Consider the following 12,093-nt stretch of genomic DNA (forward strand, 5'->3'; position numbering starts at 1 on the left):
TCTCCCGTATAACCACCGCCACCCCACCGCCCCTTCCCTGAGCCCGAGGCTGGTGCAGCACACAGAAACCCGGAGGGCAAAGTTCAACCAGAGGGACACCACCCTCTGGGCCCAACCAGGTCTCCGTAATGCATGCCAGATCCGCGTGTTCCTCCTCGATCAATTCCTGGACGAGGGGAGCCTTGTTCACAACGGATCTGGCATTAAAATACACCAGTCTGAGCTCAGGGTCCTGATCCCCCTCACCCCCGGATACAAGGGTACTAACCGGAGGGTCGGAACACGCCACTGCTCAGAGATGGGGGCGCGGTCCTGGATATTGATACGGCCCTCCGTGTAACCGCCTGCTGCCATTCCCAATCGTCGTGGGGATTTTTAACCCCACCCCCATACCAATGGAACCAAAAGCCCACGCCCCCAACCCCATCTCACCGGGAACTATTGTAGGCCCAGACTGACAGCCGGTTGATGAAGCCCACCCCAATTCCCTCCCCACCCTCCCATTCCCACCCCTCCCTAACCCTTTAAAACAACCGGCTAAAAAACATACAAGGGGCCTCTTAATGCATTTCCACCAGAGGCCCCTATTTAAGCCCAGCCACCTCTCGGGGTCCCAACAATTGGGCCCGTCCTTAAGGGAAGTAAGGGACATGGCAACAGGTCGTATACAGGAGGGAGGAGCCCCCCTGAGAGCATACAAGTCCATGCCAGAATATTGTATACGAGCCATAACATAATAACAGCTGCATAGGGCAATAAATCAATGAGCAGATAGATAACTAAAGTGATGTTATAAGCCAGGATATGCATCTTAGCCCCCCAGCCCAGTTCAACTTGGCTCTCACCCGAGTCGACCAGGTGGAGCTATTTATGCAAATAGTTTGAATGGAAGTGAATGTGTGAATATGCTGATGTGCAATTGTGTGTATGTATGTGTGAAATACCTGAAAGGCAGGAATTTAGTTGCTTGCAATGTGAGATTGCTGGAAGAAACTGGGAATCATGAAAACTGTGTGACTGTTAAGGAAAAACTCCTGGAGGTTGGGGGATTGAGTGAGTGTGTGTGTGAGAAAGAGAGTTCCCTACTATCCCAGGCTGTGGAAGAAACAGTAAATTGCAGATTTTGTTGTTGTTGTTATTTTGGACTATGTAAAAGGTGTTTGCATGAGAATCTGAAGAGAGAGGTTTGGATTGATCATTTTTTTAAAAAAATTCTCTCTGTTTAGTTCTAGCCTGGAAGGCGGAGGGAAAGAAGGAGGGGTGAAGTCTGAGACTGTAGTTTTTTGGCTTCTATTCTAACTTTGCCCAGGGACAAAGAACAAAGATAACTTGTTTAGCATGGCTTCTCATCACAAATGTATCATTTGGTTTGCCTGCTGCAGTTTGTGTTCAAAAGTTTAGAAATGCAGAATCTGTAACATCCCATTCCCCCAACTCCCCTTTCTTTGCTGAAGCTTTAGTTCTGTTCAAAGTTTTTGGGCTGGTTGCCAATGTATGTGTGCAAAACAATGTGTGTGCAAAAACAAAAGTAATGTAATTGACCTAGCCTGATAATGTAACCAATGACAACCAGCTCTCCCTTCTGTTAAAGCTAAATGCAGTGCTCTTTTTGTAAAAGAAAAAGGTGCCGGAACTCACACATGTCATACAACCTGCCTTGCCTACCCTACAAGGTTCCATCCAAAAAAGGTGCCGGAACTCCGTTCTGAGTGTTCTATGAGAAAAAAAGCCCTGGCTAAATGTATTATAAAAGGAAGAACCTTAAGAAAATTATTATGAATTGTTTTGCTTAGATTTGTAAATATTTTCAAAAAGTTTGATACTCTAATTTCAGTGCTTGCGCGCGCACGCACACACACACACACACACACACACACACTCAATACATTAACTGAGAATACCTCATTAATTTTTTATCTCTTTATGAATGTTTTTTATTGAAAAGTTTTAAAATACATTTTTGAAACATATACCCCATCTACCCCACCCCTCTCCCCACCCCTCCCTTCCCAACACCCCCCCCCGACTTCCCAGAGCCGAATACAGGGTATTACATCATACAATCTTACTTTAAAATATTCTAATTACTATAATTACTTTAAACCCTATCACGCTTTAACTCTCCTTAACCATAGAAAAAAATAATATAGCCTCTAATTACAATAACTAATAACTATTCAAATGCTAAATGATACTTTGTAGTCCCATATTTGTTCTGAATAAAATCTATCCATCTTCTCCATTCCACTATATATCTCTGTTGCGAGTGATCTTTCACATATGCCGAAATTTTAGCCATTTCTGCCAAGTTTGAAACTTTCAAAGTCCAATCTTCAATTGTAGGCAGGTCTTCCTTCTTCCAGTATTGCACTACCAAAAGTCTTGCAGCTGTTATTAAATTCAACATCAATTTAGTTTCTATAGCAGTACAATCAGTGATAATACCCAACAAAAACAATTGTGGTAAAAATCTTATCTTTTTCTTAAAAATCTTCTGGATGTTCCACCAAATTTTAATCCAAAAAGCTTTAACTTTTTTACAGGTCCACCATACATGATAATACGTTGCATCATCACAACCACATCTCCAACATTTTGGCTGACAATTTGGATACATACATGCTAATTTTTTAGGATCTAAATGCCATCTATAAAACATTTTGTAAAAATTCTCCCTTAGATTTTGTGCCTGTGTGAATTTAACATTCCTAACCCAAATTTTCTCCCAAGTATCCATTATTATTGGTTCTTGAAAGTTCTGGGCCCATGTTATCATGCAGTCCTTAACCAGTTCCGCTTCTGAGTCAATTTCTATCAATGCATTATATATCCTTCTTATAAAAAAAAAGTGAGAGAGGGGAAAGAAAAAAGAAAAACCCCTTCACCTCTTATAAAAAAGGGAAAAAAGTTCTTCCCCTCTCTCTTCCCTATTCACTCAGACGCCATTTCCCTTTTCTTTTCCAAATAGTAAGCAAGACGAAAAAAGAATTGTTTTTCGAGGGTTAAAGCCTTGTACTTGCTGTTTATACGGCTCCTGTCTCCGCTCTGCTGCAACAATGTTTCTAGATGTCAATCAAATCTGGCAAGAGTGGATTCATCTTCTTATTCTGCAAAGAGCAGAAGAGTCCTTCACTCCGGAGATTCCCAGGCTTTGGAGGAACCCTCACCCTTCAAGCCCCAGAACAAATGCTCTGGGGCTCTAAGGGGGCTCTACCCCTACCTGGGAACTCCCCCTCCCCTCTTCACCCGAGGAGTGGGGTTTTCACACCGCGGAGCAGCTGATTGTCGGCTGCTCCACAGTTTAAACAGAAACGAAGGGCCGGCGGTCGATTCTGACTGTCCGCGACACTGGAGAGCCACCCGGAAGTCCTATCTCTTTATGAATGTTGATTCTGGATAGAATTGCAGATAAAGGTTCAGCCTGATTGTTTATGGACAGACACTTATAGCAAAGTTAATAAGAAAGAGACTGGTGGATGTTGGATGGGGAGAAAAGAATGTTAGTAGAGGCTGTGGGGGAGGCTTTCCCTCCCTGTAGTTCTGGGTTCTGAGCCAGGCTAAGAAGGAGAAGAGACTTATGGATAGTTTTGAAAGTTGGAAAGATTAATAGTAAAAGGGAAAAAGTTACTTACCGTATATACTTGAGTATAAGCCGACTCGAGTATAAGCCGAGACCCCCAATTTCACCCCCAAAAACTGGAAAAAGTTATTGACTCGAGTATAAGCCGATCCGCCGTTCTGCAAGCCTCTGCCGCCAGCAGAGGCTCGATCCGCCATTTTGCAAGCCTGAATACACAGGAATACCCTGTGTGGCCGCGGCTCGTCGGCAGGTCTCCGTTCCTCCTGCCGACCTTTGGGGAGGTTTGGGCGCCTCCCCAAACCTCCCCAAACCTCGGCAGGTCTCCGTTCCTCCTGCCGACCTTTGGGGAGGTTTGGGCGCCTCCCCAAACCTCCCCAAACCTCGGCAGGTCTCCGTTCCTCCTGCCGACCTTTGGGGAGGTTTGGGCGCCTCCCCAAACCTCTGCAGGTCTCCGTTCCTCCGCGCAGACCTGCCGACCTTTGGGGAGGTTTGGGCGCCTCCCCAAACCTCGGCAGGTCTCCGTTCCTCCTGCCGACCTTTGGGGAGGTTTGGGCGCCTCCCCAAACCTCCCCAAACCTCGGCAGGTCTCCGTTCCTCCTGCCGACCTTTGGGGAGGTTTGGGCGCCTCCCCAAACCTCGGCAGGTCTCCGTTCCTCCTGCCGACCTTTGGGGAGGTTTGGGCGCCTCCCCAAACCTCGGCAGGTCTCCGTTCCTCCTGCCGACCTTTGGGGAGGTTTGGGCGCCTCCCCAAACCTCCCCAAACCTCGGCAGGTCTCCGTTCCTCCTGCCGACCTTTGGGGAGGTTTGGGCGCCTCCCCAAACCTCCCCAAACCTCGGCAGGTCTCCGTTCCTCCGCGCAGACCTGCCGACCTTTGGGGAGGTTTGGGCGCCTCCCCAAACCTCGGCAGGTCTCCGTTCCTCCTGCCGACCTTTGGGGAGGTTTGGGCGCCTCCCCAAACCTCCCCAAACCTCGGCAGGTCTCCGTTCCTCCTGCCGACCTTTGGGGAGGTTTGGGCGCCTCCCCAAACCTCCCCAAACCTCGGCAGGTCTCCGTTCCTCCGCGCAGACCTGCCGACCTTTGGGGAGGTTTGGGCGCCTCCCCAAACCTCCCCAAACCTCGGCAGGTCTCCGTTCCTCCTGCCGACCTTTGGGGAGGTTTGGGCGCCTCCCCAAACCTCCCCAAACCTCGGCAGGTCTCCGTTCCTCCTGCCGACCTTTGGGGAGGTTTGGGCGCCTCCCCAAACCTCCCCAAACCTCGGCAGGTCTCCGTTCCTCCTGCCGACCTTTGGGGAGGTTTGGGCGCCTCCCCAAACCTCGGCAGGTCTCCGTTCCTCCTGCCGACCTTTGGGGAGGTTTGGGCGCCTCCCCAAACCTCCCCAAACCTCGGCAGGTCTCCGTTCCTCCTGCCGACCTTTGGGGAGGTTTGGGCGCCTCCCCAAACCTCGGCAGGTCTCCGTTCCTCCGCGCAGACCTGCCGACCTTTGGGGAGGTTTGGGCGCCTCCCCAAACCTCCCCAAACCTCGGCAGGTCTCCGTTCTTCCTGCCGACCTTTGGGGAGGTTTGGGCGCCTCCCCAAACCTCGGCAGGTCTCCGTTCCTCCTGCCGACCTTTGGGGAGGTTTGGGCGCCTCCCCAAACCTCCCCAAACCTCGGCAGGTCTCCGTTCTTCCTGCCGACCTTTGGGGAGGTTTGGGCGCCTCCCCAAACCTCGGCAGGTCTCCGTTCCTCCTGCCGACCTTTGGGGAGGTTTGGGCGCCTCCCCAAACCTCCCCAAACCTCGGCAGGTCTCCGTTCTTCCTGCCGACCTTTGGGGAGGTTTGGGCGCCTCCCCAAACCTCGGCAGGTCTCCGTTCCTCCGCGCAGACCTGCCGACCTTTGGGGAGGTTTGGGCGCCTCCCCAAACGTCCCCAAACCTCGGCAGGTCTCCGTTCCTGTTTGGGGAGGTTTGGGCGCCTCCCCAAACCTCCCCAAACCTCGGCAGGTCTCCGTTCCTCCGCGCAGACCTGCCGACGTTTGGGGAGGTTTGGGGAGGCGCCCAAACCTCCCCAAAGGTCGGCAGGAAGAACGGAGACCTGCCGAGGTTTGGGGAGGTTTGGGGAGGCGCCCAAACCTCCCCAAACAGGAACGGAGACCTGCCGAGGTTTGGGGACGTTTGGGGAGGCGCCCAAACCTCCCCAAAGGTCGGCAGGTCTGCGCGGAGGAACGGAGACCTGCCGAGGTTTGGGGAGGTTTGGGGAGGCGCCCAAACCTCCCCAAACAGGAACGGAGACCTGCCGAGGTTTGGGGACGTTTGGGGAGGCGCCCAAACCTCCCCAAAGGTCGGCAGGTCTGCGCGGAGGAACGGAGACCTGCCGAGGTTTGGGGAGGCGCCCAAACCTCCCCAAAGGTCGGCAGGAGGAACGGAGACCTGCCGAGGTTTGGGGAGGTTTGGGGAGGCACCCAAACCTCCCCAAAGGTCGGCAGGAGGAACGGAGACCTGCCGAGGTTTGGGGAGGCGCCCAAACCTCCCCAAAGGTCGGCAGGAGGAACGGAGACCTGCCGAGGTTTGGGGAGGTTTGGGGAGGCGCCCAAACCTCCCCAAAGGTCGGCAGGAGGAACGGAGACCTGCCGAGGTTTGGGGAGGTTTGGGGAGGCGCCCAAACCTCCCCAAACGTCGGCAGGTCTGCGCGGAGGAACGGAGACCTGCCGAGGTTTGGGGAGGCGCCCAAACCTCCCCAAACGTCGGCAAGTCTCCGTTCCTCCGCGCCCTGCCTGCCTGCTTCTTTCCGCTGCGGAAAGAAGCAGGCAGGCAAGGCGCGGAGTTTGGGGAGGTGCGCGCGCACCTCCCCAAACCTCCCCAAACTTCGGCAGGTCTCGGACGGCGGTGGCTTGGGAGAGGTGCGGGCGATCCCGGAAGCACCAAAGCCTCGGCCGCGCACAAGTCCTCGGTAAGTTTTTTTTGTTGACTGGAGTATAAGCCGAAGTGGAATTTTTCAGCCCAAAAAGTGGGCTGAAAAATTCGGCTTATACTCAAGTATATACGGTACATAAAGTTGAGAGAAGAGAACACACATGGGAGGCTGAAGGCAGGTACACGAAGGAAACAAATGTTGAGAGGGGGAGGAGTTATGTGTTTTGTTTTGGGCTGATGTTGTGGATGGTACACAATGGCTGGACAGGTTGTGACATTTAGTGGTGAGGCCATTTCAATATAGGCCTCAACTCTGGAAAATTTACCTTGTCCTGTTTGAAATGATGGATGGGAGAGTTGCACAAAGGTTCAAGAATGTCAATGAAGAAGAGAAGAATGTTATTCAGTATTTGCACAATCTGGGACAGGTTTTGTCTTCTATTCCAGTACAGGCCCAGGCTGCCCTACCACCTGTCTCTGATCATTGTTCCTGGAGTGTGGGTTCAGGTGAAAAGAACTGTCACCTATAAGTAACAGTCCCAAGTGGTCCCAACCATGCCAAGTCTTCTTGAACTCAACTGCAGTCAGAGTTAAGGAATGAAGCATTATATTTATATTTATATTTATATTTATTATATTTTTATACCGCCCTTCTCCCGAAGGACTCAGGGCGGTGTACAGGGCAATAAATATAAAAACGAAATACAAAAGTAAAAAAACAATTAAATATTATGCCCAAATTTAAAACAGTAATTAAAAGACATATTAAAACCCCAACCCTAAACCATCAAACCAGGTCAGATTGCTCGAATAAATAAGTTTTTAGATCGCGCCGGAAGGAGCGGAGGTCGGGGGCCATCCGGACCTCAACCGGCAAGCGGTTCCACAGGTCTGGCGCTCCCACAGAGAACGCCCTCCCCCTGGGGGCCACCAATCGACATACTTTGATCGGAGGCACCCTGAGGAGGCCCTCTCTGTGGGAGCGCACTGGACACAGGGAAGTTGACGCCGGCCGCAGGTGTTGCCGTAGGTAATCCAGACCCATGCCATGTAGGGCTTTGTAAGTCATTACCAACACCTTGAATCTCACCTGGAGGGCAACCGGCAGCCAATGCAGCTCGTGGAGCAAAGGTGTAACATGGGAGTATCAGGAGACTCCCAGCACAACTCGCACGGCTGCATTCTGCACCAGTTGGAGCCTTCGAGTGGTCTTCAAGGGCAGCCCCATGTAGAGAGCATTACAGTAGTCCAGATGAGAGGTCACGAGCGCAAGAGTGACTGTACGCAAGGCATCCTGGTCCAGATAGGGTCGCAACTGGCGCACCAGGTGAACCTGGGCAAAGGCCCCCCTAGTCACAGCTGCAATATGCTCTTCTAAAGAGAGCTGTGAGTCTAGAAGGACCCCCAAGTTGCGCGCCCTATCTACGGGGGGTAATAGCTCACCCCCATGGCAAGAGATGGAATAATCGGAATTTCCCGGGATGCCGGCACGAACAGCCACTCAGTCTTGTCAGGGTTGAGCCGAAGCCTGTTCCTCCCCATCCAGACCTGGACCGCCTCCAGGCAACGGGACATCACGTCGAGGGCATCACTGGGGTGGTTTGGGGTCGAAATAAAAAGCTGGGTATCATCAGCATACTGATGATACCCAACTCCAAAACCACGAATGATCTCACCCAGCGGCTTCATATAGATGTTGAACAGGAGAGGCGAGAGGACCAATCCCTGAGGGATTCCACAAATGAGAGGCCTCAAGGTTGACCTCTGCCCCCCTGCCAACACCGACTTCAAACGTCCCAGAAGGTAGGAGGAGAACCATTGAAAAACTGTGCCTCCCACTCCCAACCCCCTGAGACGTCGCAGCAAGATACCATGGTTGATGGTATCAAAAGCCGCTGAGAGGTCTAAAAGGACTAGGACAGAGGAGCAACCCCTGTCCCGAGCCCGCCAGAGATCATTCACTAGCGCGACCAATGCCGTCTCTGTGCTGTATCCGGGCCTGAAGCCCAATTGGTACGGGTCTAGATAATCAGCTTCATCCAAGAACAAAGGGAGCTGCTGCGCCACCACACTCTCAACAACCTTCGCCAGGAAGCGAAGGTTGGAGACCGGACGAAAGTTGTTTAATATTGCTGGGTCCAAGGCAGGCTTCTTGAGGAGGGGTCTCACCACCGCCTCCTTCAAGGCGGTGGGAAAGCTACCCTCACTCAAAGAGGCAGTAATCACTGCCTGGAGCCAGCCTCGTGTCCCATCCCGGGCCGCATCAGCCAGGAGGGACACGGGCCCAACAAACACGTGGTGGAGCTCAGCTTCCCCATGATCCTGTCCACTTCTTCAGGAGTCACAGGATTGAACTCCTCCCAGATAACATTGACAAGACTGCCCGTATCCTCATAGTCAAACTCTGCCCAGTCGGAGTCCAGACCGGTGCGGATCCGAGCGATTTTGTCCGACAGAAATCGACTAAACTCCTCGGCATGACCCTGCAAGGGTTCCTCCCTCACCTCCTGATTAAGGAGGGAGCGAGTTACTCTAAACAGGGCGGCCGGGCGATTATCTGCGGACGCGATGAGGGTGGCAAAGTGGTTAGACTACTAACCACTTTGCCACCCTCATCGCCACGAGATACATTCTCGTGAACGACTTTAGTCGTAACCGGTCGGATTCGGATCGGCTGGATCTCCAACAGCTCTCTAGGCCCCGTCTCCGATGCTTCATCTCCCGGAGCTCCATGGAGAACCATGGAGCCCATTGGGATCTGTGCCGGGTCAAGGGCCGCATGGGTACAACTTGGTCGAGTGCCTCTGTGGCCGCCGTTTCCCAGGCTTCCACTAGGGCATCGACCGAGCTATGGGCAAAGGAGGCAGGTGGGGGCCCAAGCGCCGCCTGAAACCGCTCAGGGTCCATCAGGCGCCTAGAGCGGAACCATCTCATTGGCTCAGCAACCCCATGACGGGGAGTGGCAAAACGGAAGACCAGCTGCAGGAGATGATGATCGGTCCATGACAGGGGTATAATAATTGGGGAACCCCCCCCCCAAGATCATCTAACCACCATCCGGATAGAAAAACCAAATCGAGCATGTGACCCCCCCATGAGTTGGGCCCTGAATAACCTGCATCAGGACTTTCTATTAGTCCATAGAAAGTCCCATCATTCCCTCTCCAGTGACAAGCTCTGCAGCTGGACAGCCTGAAAGTGAAATTTCAATCTGCCTCACCTGTTGAACTGTTTCCATCTAACTAGGTCAGGAGAAAAGCTTCAATGGACTGGATTACCCAGGAACTTGGGTTCGTAATATCTAGACTCTGTATTGCTACATTTTTGTTGCTGCTGTTTCCCTCACACCTTTCTTCAGACCATGGGTCCGATACTTAAAGGAACAAAAGGGAGTTGCATTCATAACAAGACTACGTATTCCACTTGCAAAGTGGGGGATAGGGTCATTTGTTGTGCTCCTGTCAATACAGTAAAGCCCTACCAACAATTTCAAATCTAGATATATGGAAGGACGCAAAGACTATACCTCTTGAGAAGAATAACACGAGACTTATGGATAGTGCCAGAGTCTCCTTTGATGCATGTTAAACCTATTGATTATAATCAAGATAAATGGACTAAGTATGGAGACAGGCTTACTCATTTAACGCAAACTACATCCTACCCAACCTGACACAATCGAAGGAAAATTCAATATGATTAAAGAAGTCAGCACTTCTCAGTACAACTCTGATTCCTGCAACCTGGTGTGCTTCGAGATAACTAGAGCAGCAGACTTCTTAGCATCATTTGGACCAGCTATCGATTAAACCAGACACAATTATGGGTTCAGTTTGACACTATTATACCACCGTCCCAAAAACATTTTTGAGTTTTTCATTCTTTTTATGATGAACTGGAAACCACAATTGAAATTCCATCAGTATCAAAGAATCTTTTTATTGATCTAGTCCAAAAGAATTGCTTCATCTCTGAATGTGACTAACTGCTATATGTGTGTGGGTACTAGCATGGGTGAACAATGGCCTTGAGAAGCACATGAAATAAATTTTACTGTCCTGACTAGTCAAAATCTTACTGGGAAAAGCCACCAATAGACCCAACATGTGGACTCTGACCACTTTCATAGTGAGACTTTCAGAGTCTCAACATAGTGGGACTCTATTTTAAAAAGAGAAGGTTCTGGTAAAAACCTTGGGGACACTTAGGTGTGAACATCTCTTGTAGGTGAGCACTCAGTATCCTTTTGGTGGATTACCACTGGTTCGGCCTAACCCCAAACTCCCATGGCAAACATTCCACAACTGTCTACCTGATGGACCAATCTAACAAATGCCACCTTCAACTGAACTGCCATTGATGGACCTAATACGTGGCAAGAAGATGGAATGTATAAGTTATAGGACTCTTGTTTATATGCTTAATAGAATTGTTAGACTGCAAGCTGTATTAGAAATAATTACAAATCAAGGGCATTGAGAATAACATAATGCTGTTTTGCTTCTCTATACTATGCTTGTGCAGGAACCTCCATTAGTCCGAGGTGAGAAGTACACATACAGAAAGATAAAGAACATTAATTGGTTAAAATAACAGTACAAAATTAAAGGGGCATATGTTTTTCCTTTTTACATGTTGCTGCCTACATGTGTGGAGGAAGTACTCCCAGCTTCTTTGGAAATCTGGACAGCTGCCATGGTCACAAGCTGGTTTGGAGAGATCTTTAGTGATTGGTGAAGGAAAATTTTCTGGTTATGTTAGCATTTAGAGGTCTTTTGGTTTTTCCATCTTTGATTCTTGATATCCAAAGAACAGTTACTTCTACTATCTCAGGGATGGAGGTCATAGAATCCTCTGTAAGTAGTGATAAACCCCATAAGCCAGTCAAGCTCCTGATTATCACTACAATCACCAAGTAACAGAAAGCATTCTATTTCAAAAATAAAGGCGGGGGGGGGAATGAAGGGAAATTGTTTAGTATAACTGTTGCTTTCTTGCTTTTTGTAATCAGCTTTGGCACCAGAGAAATTCCATGCAAGTGTGGGAAACATGTACATGGATGCGATATACTGAAGGAGGGAATAAGGGAGTGTACAGGAATGATTGATGTCTTTCTTATGATGTAATGGCTCTGTTGTCTGATTTTCATTGGCTAATAAAATTTATAAAGCAATGCTACCAATTTTCTGAAGGGTGGCACTTCTGGATGTAACTGCCAGCGTTCCAGATTGTTGGCCACCCAGCTGCTTAATTTGATCAAATAAAGTGCTGCTTGATCAAGAAGTCTCCGCTTGGGTTATCTGATTAGACTGATATGATATCTCAAGTTTAAGAAAGGGACTGGGACCTTACATTTCATTTTAAAAGAAAAAGGATGGAGGGACTTCCGGGTGGCAAGGCACCGCCGAAGACAGCCATTTTCAGGCTGTCCGCTCTGCGGCTTTGTAGAACCGCCAAAAACAGCGCCGATCAGCTGTTTCGGCGGTTCGGAAGCCCCCTCCTCGGGAGAAGAGGAGGGGGTGAGTACCCAGGTAGGGGTTGAGCTCTCCGGGGCCGCCAGAGCTTAAAGTTCTGGCGGCTGAAGGATTGAGCCCCCCTGAAGCCTGGGTTTGCTCCGGGCTGCG

The sequence above is a fragment of the Vipera berus genome, assembly GCF_964194415.1.
Source record: "Vipera berus genome assembly, chromosome: 6".
NCBI lineage: Eukaryota > Metazoa > Chordata > Lepidosauria > Squamata > Viperidae > Vipera > Vipera berus.